This window comes from Hypanus sabinus, chromosome 29, assembly GCF_030144855.1.
Source record: "Hypanus sabinus isolate sHypSab1 chromosome 29, sHypSab1.hap1, whole genome shotgun sequence".
NCBI classification, from domain to species: Eukaryota; Metazoa; Chordata; class Chondrichthyes; order Myliobatiformes; family Dasyatidae; genus Hypanus; species Hypanus sabinus.
In genome coordinates this window covers 26,695,162-26,710,393 of record NC_082734.1, presented here as the reverse complement: position 1 = coordinate 26,710,393, position 15,232 = coordinate 26,695,162, and the positions used below count along the sequence as shown (strand labels likewise).

Sequence of the window (15,232 nt, the reverse complement as noted above, 5' to 3'; positions counted from 1 at the left end):
AGATAGAAAAAAATTGTAGACAACAGGATGAGTTGCAATGTAAAAAGGGGACAAAGTCAAAAAGGGTGATGAATACAGGACTGAAGGTGTTATATTTGAATGCACGCAATATACAGAGTAAAGTAGATGAATTTGTAGCACAGTTACAGATTGGTATATCAGACATTGTGGGCATCACTGATTCTTATCTGCAAAATTATAGCTGGGAGCTTAATATTCAAGAATACATATCGTATCAAAAGGAATGGGTGGCTCTGTTGGTAAAAAAAAAAACAAAATCAAATCATTAGAAAGGGGTGACATAGGATCAGAAGGTGCAGAATCATTGTGGGTAGAGCTAAGAAACTGCAAGGCTTAAAAGATCTTGATATATACAGGCCTCTGAATAGTAGCTAAGATATGGTCTTCAAATTACAATAGGAGAGATAAAATGCATGTCAGAAAGGCAATGTTACGATAGTCATGAGGGATTTCAATATGCAGGTAGATCGGGAAAATCATACTGGTGTAGGATCTGAAGAAGGGAATTTGTAGAATGCCTACAAGATGGTTTTATAGAGCAGATTGTAGTTGAGCCCACTAGGGGATCAGCTGTTCTGGATCGGATGTTGTGCAATGAACTAAATTGATTAGAGAGCTTAAGATAAAGGAACCATTAGGGGCCAGTGATCGTAATCAGATAGGATTCACCCTGCAACTTGAGAAGAAGCTAAAGTCAGATGTATCAGTATTGCAAAGGGAATTACAGAGGCATGAGAGAGGAGCTGGCCAATATTGATTGGAAGGAAATACTAGCAGGGATGATAGCAGAGCAACAATGGCTGGAGTCTCTGGGAACAATTCAGAAGGCGCGGGATATATACATCCCAAGGAACAAATAGTATGCTAAAGGCAGGATAGCACAAACGTGGCTAACCAACATAAAAGTTATATAGAGGGCACATAATAACAGCAAAAATTAATAGGAAGTTAAAGGATTAGGAAGCTTTTAAAAACCAAAAGAAAGCAACTAAAAAAAAGTCACAAAGAAGGAAGCCAGCCAATAACATTACATATGATAGCAAAAGTTTCTTCAGATATATAAAGTGTAGAAGACAGGTGAGAGTAGATATCTGACCACTGGAAAATTATGCTGGAGAGGTAGTAATGGAGGACAAGGAAATGGCGGACAAACTGAATAAGTACTTTGCATCAGTCTTAGCTGTGGAAGACACCGGTAGTATGCCAGAGGTTTGAAAACATCAGAGGGGCAAAAGTGAGTGAAGTTGCCATTACTGGGTGAAGGTGCTTGGGAAACTGAAAGGTCTGAAGGTAGATAAGTCACCTGGACCAGATGGTGTACACTTCAGTGTTCTGAAAGAGGTGGCTAAAGAGATTGTGGAGATATTAGTAATGATTTTTCAAGAATCAATAGAATCTGGCATGGTTCCAGAGGACTGGAAAATTGCAAATGTCACTCTACTCTTCAAGCAGGGAAACAAAATTATACGCCAGCTAGTCTGATCTTAGTGGTTGGGAAGATGCTGAAGTCAATTGTTAAGGATGCTGTTTTGGGCTACTTGGAGGCATGTGATAAAATAGGTTAAAATCAGCATGGTTTCCTCAAGGGAAAATCTTGCCTGACAAATCTTTTGGAATTCTTTGAAGAAATAGGGAGCATATTAATCCATTGGGTAAAGGCTTAATATCTTTTATTCGTGTTAAGTTGGTGACCTTGAGGCGTGTCCCCTTTGATAAAATTAGAACTGCCTGGGAACATGATCTAAATATTTCTTTATCTGATGCGGTCTGGGATTCAATTCTTAAGTTAGTTAATTCAATCACTTTATGTGCTCACCAATGTCTTTTACAGTTTAAGGTTGTACGTAGGGCTCACATGTCTAAAACTAAATTGTCGCAGGTTTATCCTGACATTAGTCCTATTTGTGACAAGTGTACAAGGGCGAGGCTTCTCTTATCCATATGTACTGGGCTTGTCCTAGTTTAGAGAAATTCTAGAGAGAAGTCTTTTTATCTTTATCCCATATTCTTAATTGCCACTGAGACCCTAATCCTCTGATTGCCCTTTTTGGTACCTTGGGTGAGGCAGACATGCATTTGAGTCTGACTAAACGTTGAACATTATCTTTCGCCTCTCTTTTGGCCAGACGCTTAGTTCTCCTTAGATGGAGAGATGTTACCCCACCCACACATGCTCAATGGCTTAATGATATTATGTCCTGTTTAGACCTTGAAAAAATTCATTATTCACTTCTCAATTTGGACATAAAGTTTCAAAAGGTATGGGGACCTTTTCATGAATACTTTCATAACTCCCCTTTAGATTAAGTTTATTCTTTTTAGTCCCTTACTTTCAGCTTTTTTTTTCTCTGTAAGCTTTATGGTTTCTTTTTGATGGGACCATGTCATTTTACATTATATTTCAATGATTTGGATGACAGAATTGTTGGCTTTGCAGCCAGGTCTGCAGTCGAGATGAAGATAAATGGAGGGCAGGTAGTAGAGAGGCTACAGAAGAACTTAGACAGACTGGGAGAATGGGCAAAGAAGTGGCAGATGCAACACATTGTCAGGAAGTGCACGGTCATGCTCTTTGGTAGAAAAAATAAAAGCGTAGACTGTTTTCTAAATGAGGAGAAAATTCAAAAACCTGGGAGTCCTCAAGCAGGATTCCCTGAAGGTAATTTACAGGATGAGTCGGTGGTGAGGAAGGCAAATGCGAGGTTAGCATTCATTTCGCGAGGACTAGAATATAAAAACAAGGATGTAATGTTAGGCTTTATAAGGCACTGGTGAGGCCTCACTTGGAGGATTGCAAACAGAGTTGGGTTCCTTATCTCAGAAAGGGTGTGCTGCCATTGGACAGAGTTCAAAGGAGGTTCACAAATATGATTCTATACACCCCTATAAGATCAATATGCAGCCTGACCTGTTGAGTATTTCCTATTTTCTGTCTCAACATTTCCTTTTACCAATGAGTATTTTTGCTTATGGCTGATCAGAGCATTCAATTTGCTGTTATTTCCATTTCCTGATTATCAAAAATTGCCCAATCCTAAAGAAAATGATGAAGTTGACTTTCTAATAGAGGGCATCAGGAGAGCAGTAATCTGTGCAAATCATCTTTCTAAGTTCATAAAGATTCTCTTTGCCGTCATCTAACTGTATACAGATTTAACAGATTAGGCCAATATTCTCTGTCAGTCAGAGAAGTAATCTTTTAAAACGTTAAGTTATCCTGATGCCTGACTTGAAGTAGGTGCAGTAAAATTGCCTATTCTGGAAAGGAGAGTCTAAATAAGGGGACAAAGCATCAGAGCAAGAGGTTGGATGACTGAAGACAGGAGCAATTTCTTTCTGAGGAGCCTGGACTTTGGACTCCCTATCCTGGCTGTATGGAGGGATGAGATAGGTCACTTTGTTTCCAGCCTTTGGGTAATCCAGAAATCAGCCAGAAAGAACAGCTGAGAAAGGACATCAGACCAGTCACGATTTTACCGGTGGCTGTACAGGCTCAAGGGACTCAGGGCTACTCCTGCTCAAAGACTGCAAGGGATTGTAGAACTTCCAAAACCCACAGAACTGCAAATCTGAAGGACTTGGCTCTTTGAACAGGTTTAAAAATAAAGCAATTTAGATGATAGTTTATTATGAATCTGCAGTTGATTTTGTGGTTATACTTGATGTTCTAGAAGCCGGTTGCAAATCCTTGTGCGTTCATAGCGTGATTTGTAATGTCTGGGATACTTGTGGTTGTATAAGGTTGTTTATTAGCAATGTCAGGTCCAGCAAAATACTTCCATGCCTCTATTTAGTGGGATGAATGTCTTCTGCTCAACTTTTTCTGAAATGGTTACAAAGGCCCCTGTAGCAAGGTGTTAAAAGTTTTTAATGAGCTGCTGATAATAGAATTTTTTGGCATCAGAGTCATGTCTAATTGAAATTATCTAATAATCTATGCATTTTTAAAGGACATTAAGAACTGTGAAAGCCAGGATTGGGCCTGCTTGACTATGATGTGGTCAGTAATTGTGTCTTTTCTATCTGATGGCTGTAAGTTCTACTACAGCAACCAAAGGGACCCTGCTGAGGTAACTTGAAGGAGAAAGGAAAGTGGTGCACTGTATCGGAATGAAGAGTGGTCTGAATGTTGCACCGTCACGTAAGATATACAAGACATTGGTGAAGCCTAATTTTGGAGTATTGTGTGCAGTTCTGGTCACCTACTTACAGGAATGATAGCAATAAGAATGAAGGAGTACTGAGAAGATTCACAAGGATGTTGCAAGGACATGAGGGCCCGAATTATAGGGAAATGGATGAATAGGTTAGAACTTTATTCCATTAAACTTAGGAGAATAAGGGGAGATTTGATAGAGGTATACAGAATTATGAATGGTATGGATAGGGTAAATTCAAGCAAGCTTTTTCCACTGAGGTTGGTTTAAATTAGAACTAGAAGTCATGGGTTAAGGGTGAAAGATGAGACGTTTAAGGGGAACACAAAGGGAAATCTCTTCACTCAAAGGGTGGTGAGTATGAATGACAACATAAGAGGTGGACAGCTGGCTAGATTTCAACATTTAAGGGAAGGACAGGCTAATGGATGGGAGGGATATGGAGGGCTGTGGTCCAGGTGCAGATCAATAGAACTAGGCATTATAATTGTTTGGCACAGAATAGATGGGCCAAAGGGCCTGTTTCTGTACTGTAGTGCTCTACCACTCCATACAAGTAATAGAGGATTGGCATCTTTCCAGAATGCTCCACCACACAATATAGTAATAGATAATTATCCATCTCATTCACTTTCTTGCCAAACTCCCCTTGTCTCCCAAAGTCTCAAACTTAAATAAAGGAACAAATCCCTCAGAAATGCAATCCTCCACAAAAAGGAACTTCTCCTCTCACAAGGAAATTGCTGACCGACTCCTCAGCCTTAGACTATCCATAGAAAAAGTATCATTCTGTCTACCATGCAACTGGAAGCAATAGCTTTGATGAAAAAACACACCATAGGCCAGTTACACTCTGTCAAATGGCCTTCCTGTATAGAATCCTTTTAAAGGAAATGCAGCTCTGGTGAGCAAGTCTTCCCTGACTGTGCAGAGTAGATGTTTAACCATTGCATGGGCTTAAACCACTGGGGTGGCACTGTAGTGCAGCAGTTAGTGAACTGCTATTACCGTGCTGCTGTAAGGTTTGGGTTCAATTCCTACTGCTGTATTTAAGGAGTTTGTACATTCCAATGAGGTATCTCTTGGGGTTAGTGACTTGTGAACATGGTATGCTGGTTTTGGAATCATGCAATGCTTGCGGGCTGCCCAGAATAATCCTTGCTGATTTGTTTTGATGCAAACAATGCATTTCACTGTATGCCTTGATGTACTTTGACAAATAAAGTTAGTCTTTAAAATTGATGCTGCATGCTGTAAGCTAGTAATGCAATATGAAATTAATTGAAATGATTGGCTAATCTATTTTTCCAATTGGTTTTGTGCATAACAGCAAGATGAAAATCGACTGAAGTTATACGTACTGATGAGGACCTCACGAAAAATGGAAGTTGTAACTTGCTTCCCATTCCTCCAAGGCTTTCTGTTTAGCAAGTCTGCAAATGTTGTCTAACCAGTTCATTCCAACTCCTCCTCCCTGGACTGCTTAATTATATGGAGTTTGCCTGGTATTTAGAGAGCTCCTGTCAGAATTACTGAACACATTAGTGTTACTAAATGTGGCATAGCTAACAGGATAAACACATATTGAGGGGCAGGAAAGGTTAACTGCTAATGAATATTGTTGGAAACAACTAACGTCTGTGGCAAATTAAAAAAGGAAAGCATTTCCCTGTGGCCTTACCACATTGAATGTCTGGTGTAAACATCTGTATCCCTTGATTTGCTTTCAAGATATTAAACTTTTACAACTGACGCTGAGAAATCATATATACAGATACAAAAGCAGTGATAAGATATTGTAGGACATACCTAGAGTACCATGAACAATATTGGTCTTATTAAAGAAAGAATATTATAGCATAGGATTCTGTACAAAAGAGATTCACTAGGATGATCCTGAGATAATGAGATTGTCCTGTCGCTAACAGTTAAATGAATTAGATCTACATTTCTTGGAGTCTGAGAGAATAAGAGGCTTTCGTACTGAAACATATAAGGTTCCAGCGAAGCACGAAAGGGGAAGGGGTCAAGATGTTTCCACAAATATCAAACAAAGGGACATGCTTGCAAGATAAAGAGCCAATCGCTTAACAACACAAGACACAGGAGGTTACTCAGCCAATGAAGCCATGCACTCTGACCCACCATTCGATCATGGCTGACTTATCCCTCTCAACCTCATTCTCCTTCTACCCATAACTGTTGACACCTTTACTTATCAGTAACCTCTACTTTGGAGGCAAGATCACTTTGAACCCTTTCTACAGAGGCTCAATTGAGAGCATCCTGACTGGCTGTATCACTGCCTGGTACGGGAACTGTACTTCCCTCAAGCACAGGACTCTGCAGAGAGTGGTGCGGACAGCCCAGCGCATCTGTGGATGTGAACTTCCCACTATTCAGGATGTTTATAGTGACGGGTGTGTAAAAAGGGCCCGAAGGATCATTGGGGACCCGAGTCACCCCAACCACAAACTGTTCCAGCTGCTACCATCCGGGAAATGGTACTGCAGCATTAAAGCTAGGACCATCAGGCTCCGGGACAGCTTCTTCCACTAGGCCATCAGACTGATTAATTCACACTGACACAATTATATTTCTATCTTATATTGTCTGTTCTGTCGTATATTTTTCTGTACATACTACTTAGTAAAAATTACTATAACTTGCACATTGCACATTCAGACGGAGACGTTATGTAAAGATTTTTACTCCTCACGTATGAGAAGGATGTAAGAAACTAAAGTCAATTCAATTTATAGCAGATACATTTTTGAAGGAGTGGGTAATTGGTACAGGAAAGATAATGAGGCATGAGGTGAAGTAGCCACAGACATATTGAATGGCTGAGTGTCTTACTAGTCCTTCCAGTTTGTTATGTTGTGATATTCTTAACAATGCTTAACCTCGACTCTGTGATAGTACTTTCACTTCTGGGTCACAGAAGTTAGAACACAGAGCAATACAGCACTGGACAGGCCATTCAGCCAACAAAGTTGCACTAATCTTGATGCCAATTTACACTAAATGTTGTGTTTTCAAGCTTTACTTGGGACCTTTGGCCATAAAATCCTATGGAATGGTGAAGGAGATTCCAATGCTGGCTCACCGTCTTTCAAATCTAATATCAAAGTGAGTCTGTCTTCAGGAGAATACTTGTAGATTAAAGCATTTCTGTCCAAGTGCCCTGGATAATGCCTATTCTTCAATAAATATCATTTAAGCAGAGGTACTGAATGCTGTTATATTGAAGTCTGTGGGAGTTGCTGCACTCAAGTTGCCACTGCAGTTCTGATGAAGGGTCTCATCCGGAAATGACGCCTGCTTATTCCTCTCCATTGATGCTGCCTAACTTGCTGAGTCCCTGAGTTCAGTCCATGTGCATTGTTCAAGATTGCAAACATCTGCACAATTTCTTGTGATGACCACTTTATCAATGTTGCAATAATGATAATGCTTCAGACAACTTTGCTACAGGTTGTCCCAAGGTCACCAAAGCTACATTTTACCTTTGGTCTACAGCAGGGGTTCCCAACCTGGGTCCACGGACCCCTTGCTTGCTGGAATTGGTCCATGGCATAAAAAAGAGGGCGTAAACAAAAAAAAAGCCATTCATGATTACATGTATTAATATGCTTCATGAAGGGACAATGTTTCACCAGATCAGTACACTACTGTCACATTTTATCATGTCTTTGGCTATGCCGTTGCATAAAGCACACTGTCGCATTTCAGTGATACAAGAAAGCAGACCTGAGATGAATTATAACTGTGTGATGGGTCTTGTAACTTCACTTGTTAAAAAGTAAACAATAGTTTTCTTAGCATTAACTTTCACAGAAACAACAAAATGAGGAACCGTGAAATTATTCAGATTTGCTCAACTTCCCCCTATTTTACCTGCTCAAAAAATAAGCACAGCCTTTCCTCTTAATCAGTGATGCAGATATTTGGACTCTTACCTTTCAAACAAATCCTAAAAAAAATAAACTGTATTTAGACAAGTTCAAACCAGGACCCAAATGAAAAAGAAACTTCGCATTTATATGGCAACTTTCATGACCAAACATCACAAAGTATTTGCAATCAAGCATTTTCTGAAGTTCAGTGTATTTAGTAAAGCAGGAACCATGGCGACCGATTCTCACTCAGCTTCTCAATGATATGCTGTCCTGAATACCAGAATGCATTACTTTTGTTCAGGAAAACAAGTACTAGCTTTTTTCCAAATTGTGTCATAAGGTCTTTTATGTCTACCCAAAAATCAGATGGGGCAAATGTCAGAGCTAAAGATCCCCAACAATCAGAAAGTGCCCCTTGGGGATGCCATTTGGCTAATGTGGGACAACTGCACTGCAATGATTCATAACAGTCTACTAAAGTGGATGAAGCAAACTTTGAGAGAGAGGATAAGAAATTTCTCTTTTAAACTGATAATGTCATACCTTACCTGAAACAACTTGTTGACAATGTAGACCAGCCTCAACAACTCTTAAGACAGCAGTGTTTACCATTGTTGAAATGTGTTTTGAAAGTGCTGCAGAAAGACATGCTTCTCACTGATTGATTCCACAAATTAATTTTAGCTTTACGTCTTAGAGTCTGCACATATTTAGAACTGGACGAATAATGTGGCTTTCATTTACAATAAAGAGAGAGAAAGGTATTTCTTTAGCCAGAGAGTGGGTAATCTGTGGAATGCTTTGCCATAGGCAGCTATGGAGGCCAGATCTTTATGTATATTTAAGGCAGAGATTGATAGACTCTTAACTGGTCAGGGCACAAAGGGACACGGGGAGAAGGCAGGAGATCGGAGCTGAGAGGAACATTGGATCAGCCATGATGAAATGGCGGAGCAGACTTGGTGGGCCAAATGAGCTAAATCTTATGGGAACAAAGTGTCTCTGCTGAATACCTGCACCAGGCAATCACTGTGTCAACTACTACAACAACTGTCAAGATCCATATCTTAAAAAAGATTTATTTGGGGAAAAAAATGGCACCACCTGCCAGAATTAATATTATAAAATCAATACAAATGAAACGTTCGTATAAAAATCTGTTAAAAATGTTAAAAGTTCAAAGTAAGTTTATTATCAATGAGTGGCAACCCACTTCCTAGCGCACTCAAACCGGCTCACAAATAGCCAGCGCGTCGGCATAAAGGCCAGTCCCAAAAGGGCGCCAGGTCTGCTTCACCAACAAAGGGAAAAGCCCACACGGGACTGTGAATACGTGCCTCCTACAGCATCCGCGCCTGGGATCAGGGAGGCTTTAAAGCGAAGCCGCGAAGTTCGAATAAAATCTTCTTTAACTGCAGTTTACCGACTCCGCGTCGTTATTTCAGTGCTGCGTGTAGCACACCGCTACAATTGGTGACCCTGACGGTCCAAACGATTTTTGGACCGGAGATGAACGCCGCCGCATCTGTTCATGCAGTTTTTGTTGAAACGGCCAAGCTTCTGGACGCTACGACCTCACCTGTGGTTCCAGCAAGCAGAAGCCCAATTCCACGTTCAGCAGATAACCTTAGAGGACACACGTTACTACTACGTGGTGAGCTCCCTCAACCAAGACACAGCGGCCCGGGTTGAGGAGTTCGTACAGTCTCCCTCAGCGGACGGCAAGTACACAGAATTCAAAGCCCTGCTCATAAGGACTTTCGGACTCCCACGGCGCGAGCGGGCTTCCTGTTTACTGCACCTGGATGGTTTGGGGGACAGACCTCCTTCGGCTTTAAAGAATGAGATGTTGTCTCTGGCCGGAGGACACAAGCCCTGCCTCATGTTTGAGCAAGCATTCCTGGAGCAGATGCCCGAGGACATATGCCTGCTGCTGTCCGACGTGGATTTCAGCGACCCCCGGAAGGTGGCAGCCCGGGCGGACTTGCTGTGGAAAGCCAAGAAGGTGAGTGGGGCGTCTGTTGCACAGATCACCAGGCCACGCTCCTAGCAGCAAACCAGACCCGGCCCGGCCAGAGAGCCCAGAGGCAGGGGTGGGGAGCCCAACGAACAATGGTGCTTCTACCACCAGCGGTGGGACGCAGAAGCCTGCCGCTGTAGCCCGCTCTGCAAGTTCCCAGGAAACGCCAGGGCCAGCTGCCGCTCTTGGTTATGGCGGCTGGCCATCGGGATAGCCTCCTGCATGTGTGGGGCAAGCGGTTGGAGCGCCTTTTTTTGGTTGACACCTGTGCCAAGATCAGCGCCTTACCTCCGACGAGTTACGACACCCGCAACAGGGCACCGGGTCCCCCCCCTGAGGGCCGTGAACGGCAGCACAGTAAGGACCTATGGCACCCATACGGTGCAGCTACAGTTCGGCTCCAGCCAGTTCACGTGGGACTTCACACTGGCCGCCGTAGCCCAACCGCTTCTGGGTGCGAAATTTTTGTGGGCTCACAGCCTACTGGTCGACCTGCCCAGGAAGAAACTCGTCCACGCCAAGACCTTTCAGACGTTCTCCCTGGGAGAAGCCCAGTTGCCAGCCCCTCACCTGGACTCCATCACGCTGTGCGACAACAACTTCACCAGGGTCCTGGCGGATTTCCCATCGGTTCTGGCACTGCAGTTCACAGCAGCCATGCTCCGACATGGCGTACAGCACCACATCCCGACCCAGGGACCACTCCTCCATGCCCATGCTCGGTGGCTTCCCCCGGGACAAGCTCCAACTGGCGAAGGAGGAGTTCAAGAGGATGGAGGAATTGGGGATCATACGGTCCGACAGCCCATGGGCCTCCCCCCTGCACATGGTGCCCAAAGTGACAGGGGGCTGGAGACCATGCGGCGACTACCACAGGCTGAACGAGGCTACAACACCGGACCGCTACCCTGTGCCGCACATTCAGGACTTTGCAGCAAACCTGCATGGCGCATGGATCTTCTCCAAGGTAGACCTCGTCCAGGGATACCATCAAATCCCGATGCATCCGGACGACGTCCCCAAAACGGCTCTCATCACCCCGTTCGGCCTTTTTGAGTTCCTCCGCATGCCGTTCGGCCTGAAGAAAGCCGCACAGACGTTCCAGTGGTTAATGGACGTGGTGGGACGCGACCTGGACTTCGCTTTCATCTATTTGGACGACATCCTCATAGCCAGCAGCAGTCGTCAGGAGCATCTGTCCCACCTCCGTCAACTCTACGCCCGACTGAGTGAATACGGTCTAACAATCAACCCGGCCAAATGCCAGTTCGGGCTCGACACCATCGACTTCCTGGGCCACAGGATTACAAAAGACGGGGCAACCCCTCTGCCCGCTAAGGTAAACGCAGTCCACCATTTTCCCGGACCCACCACAATCAAAGGCCTTCAGGAATTCGTGGGTATGGTAAATTTCTATCACCGCTTCCTCCCTTCAGCTGCCCGAATCATGCGCCCCCTGTTCGCCCTGATATCGGGTCCGGGCAAGGACATTACCTGGGACGAGGAGTCCGCCGCCGCTTTCATTCAAACGAAAGAAGCCTTGGCAAACGCCGCGATGCTAGTGCACCCCAGAATGGACGTCCCTACCGCCCTCACAGTGGATGCATCTAACATGGCAGTCGGTGGGGTACTGGAGCAACTCATCGCGGGTCGCTGGCAACCCCTGGCGTTTTTCAGCAAACACCTGCGACCGCACAAGCTCAAATACAGTGCTTTCGACCGGGAACTGTTGGCGCTATACCTGGCAATCCGGCATTTCAGGTACTTCTTGGAAGGTAGGCCCTTCACTGTGTTCACGGACCACAAGCCGCTTACCTTTACGTTCACGAAGGTGTCCGACCCCTGGTCGTCCCGCCAGCAGCGCCATCTGTCCTACATCCCTGAATACACGACGGATGTCCGGCACGTCTCGGGTAAGGATAATGTCGTGCGGACGAGCTCTCTCGCCCTAACATTTATGCCCTTTCCTAAGGGGTAGACTTTGAGGCGCTGGCAGAGGCGCAGCAGGCAAACAAGGAGATCCCTAGTTACAGAACCGCAGTTTCTGGTTTGCAGCTCCAGGACTTCCCTGTAGGCCCAGGTGAGAGGACCCTACTCTGTGACGCCACCACCAGCCAACCCCGTCCTGTTGCCCTGGCAAACTGGCGGCGCTGTGTTTTCGACTCCATTCATAACTTAACGCACCTCTTCATCAGGACAACCGTCTGGATGGTCTCCAGCAGGTTTGTTTGGCACGGTCTCCGCAAGCAGGTCAGTGAATGGGCCAAAACGTGCATGCACTGCCGGACGGCCAAGACGACCAAAGCCCTGCTGCAGCAGTTCCACCCCACCCACCGGCGTTTCAACCATATTCATGTGGATATTGTGGGCCCCCTGCCAGTGTCGCGCAGAGTGCGGCACCTCCTCACTATCGTGGACCGGTTCACCAGATGGCCAGAGGCGATCCCGCTCACCAACACCACCTCCGAATCTTGCTCCTGGGCACTGATCGCCACCTGGGTGTCCCGCTTTGGTGTACTGGCCCACATTACCTCCAACAGAGGCGCCCAGTTCACCTCCAGCCTGTGGTCAGCTATGGCCAGCCTTTTGGGGACACAGCTGCACCACACAACTGCCTACCACCTACAGTCGAACGGCCTGGTGGAGCGTTTCCACTGTCACCTAAAGTTGGCTCTCATGGCCCGCCTGCGAGGAGCCTACTGGGTGGACCAGCTTCCCTGGGTGCTACTCAGCATCCGCACGGTGCCCAAAGACGATGTGAACACCTCGTTGGCCGAATTGGTGTACGGCGCACCCTTGGTCATCCCCGGGGAGTTCATACCAGCCCCAAGGGGGCACGACGAAGAACCCGCAGCAGTCCTGGGCAGACTACGTGAGAGGCTCAGTAACCTGGCCCCCATACCCACTTCGCAGCATGGGCAGAACCCGACCTGCGTACCCAAAGACCCGCAGAACTGTAAGTTTGTGTTTGTACGAAGGGGCGGGCATCGGCCTCCGCTGCAACGGCCCTACGAAGGGCCGTTTACGGTGCTCAGGAACAACGGGTCCACGTTCATGCTGGACGTTGGGGGGAGAGAGGAGGTTTTCACGGTGGACTGCCTCAAACCAGCCCATGTGGACGTGGCGCAACTGGTCGAGCTCCCGGCACTGCGGCGCAGGGGCCGACCTCCCAAACAGGGTCCGGCCCAGACTGTGGACATTGGGAGGTGTATCGCCGGTTCTGGGGGGGGGGGGGGGGGGGTGTTATTTGGCGACCCACTTCCCAGCGCACTTGAACTGGCTCACAAATAGCCAGCACGCCGGCATAAAGGGCAGTCCCAAAAGGCGCCAGGACTGCTTCACTAACAAAGGGAAAAGCTCGTGCAGGACTGTGAATACCTGCCTCCTCCTCCTACAGCATCTTCGCCCGGGGAGGGCGGGATCAGGGAGGCTTTAAAGCAAAGCTGCAAAGTTCGAATAAAATCTTCTTTAACTGCAGTTTACTGACTCCGTGTCGTTATTTCAGCGCTGCGTGTAGCACACCACTACAAATGTACAAATATGTCACCATATACAACCCTGAGATTCATTTTCTTGTGGGTGTACTCAGTAAATTCAATAACCATAAGAGAGTCAATGAAGGACCATACCCAACAGCGTGGACAACTAATGTAGAAAAGACAACAAGCTGTGCAAATACGAAAAGAAATAAAGAAAATAAATAATTATTCATGATATTATGATATTTATCATAAATATTTAAGAACATGAGATGATGAGTCCTTGAAAGTGAGTCCATAGGTTGTGGGAACAGTTCAGTGAGAGGGTAAGTGAAGTTATTCCCTCTGATTCAGGAGCCTGACAGTCGAGGAGTAATAACTGTTCCTGAACCTGGTGGTGTGAGTCTTGAGGTTCCTGTACTATCTTCCTGATGGCAGCAGCAAGAAGAGAGCATGACCTGGGCGGTGGGGGTCTCTGATGATGTATGCTACTTTCCTGCGACAATATTTCATATTGATATGCTTGATGGCAGAGAGAGTTTTACCTGTAATGGACTGAGCCACTTCCACTACTTTTTGTATTTTCCTTTCAAGGGCATTGGTGTTTCCATACTCTCCACCACATATCTATAGAAGTTTGTCAAAGTCATAGATGTCATCTTCACAAACTCCTAAGGAAGTAGAGGCACTTCCGTGCTTTCTTTGTAATGCACTTGTGTGCTGGGCTAAGGCCAGGTCCTCTGAAATGATAACACTGTGGAATTTAAATTTGCTGACCCTCTCCACTTCTGATCCTTCAATGAAAACAGGCTCCAATGATCAGCCATGATGGAGGAGCAGACTCAATGGGCCAAATGGTCTTATGGCTTCTCCTCTTGTCAATAATCAGCTTCTTGCTTTTGCTGAAATTGAGAAAGTGGATGTTGTTGTGGCACCACTCAGCCACATTTTCAATCACTGACCTATATGCTATTTCATTACCACCTTTGATTCAGCCTACAACAGTGATGTTGTCAGCAAACCTAAATATGGCGTTAGAGTTGTGCTTGGGCACATAGTCATAAGTATAAAGTGAGTAGAGCAGGGGGCTAAGCAGACTTGTGGTGAACCTGTGCTGATAGAGATTGTGTAGGAGATGTTGTTGCCAATCCGAACTGACTGGTGTCCTCAAGTGGGGAAATTGTGGATCCAATCACACAGGGAGGTATTGAGAGCTGAAGTTTATTGATCAGTTTTGATGTAGAATATATACTGAGTAAAAAAGATAACAATCTTGTTTGTCTGCCAGAATCATTTATTTTTGTATCATTAACACAATCTACTGAGTCCAGCCCATTCATGACAAATTTATAAAGAAAACATTCGGCTGTGAATTCCTAAGGGAAAATGAACAGCTAACCATTTAAAGAAGATGTAAAACTTTCTAGAGTAAAACAGCTAAAGCTACACTCAGGTAATGCCTTTCTGATATCTGGCAATATGTTAGTTTTAAAACAGAACTAATATTACCGACCACCATCAATAATAGAGTACTGTATAAATCAATGTACTGTAGCTTTAAATATAATTACTCTTAAATAAATAGCTCCAGTATTCAGCAATGTCTCAAAAGTGCCAAAGCGCAACGCTGTTGATTTACCATGCACGTCAACA

The 15,232-nt window shown here is 45.0% G+C and overlaps 1 protein-coding gene across 1 annotated transcript in view; it reads right to left on the bottom strand.

The window, feature by feature from the left end:
* Positions 1–15,232, bottom strand: part of LOC132383152 (kinesin-like protein KIF18A) — a 112,456-nt gene that overhangs the window by 23,304 nt on the left and 73,920 nt on the right. The gene's annotated exons all lie outside the window — the stretch shown is intronic.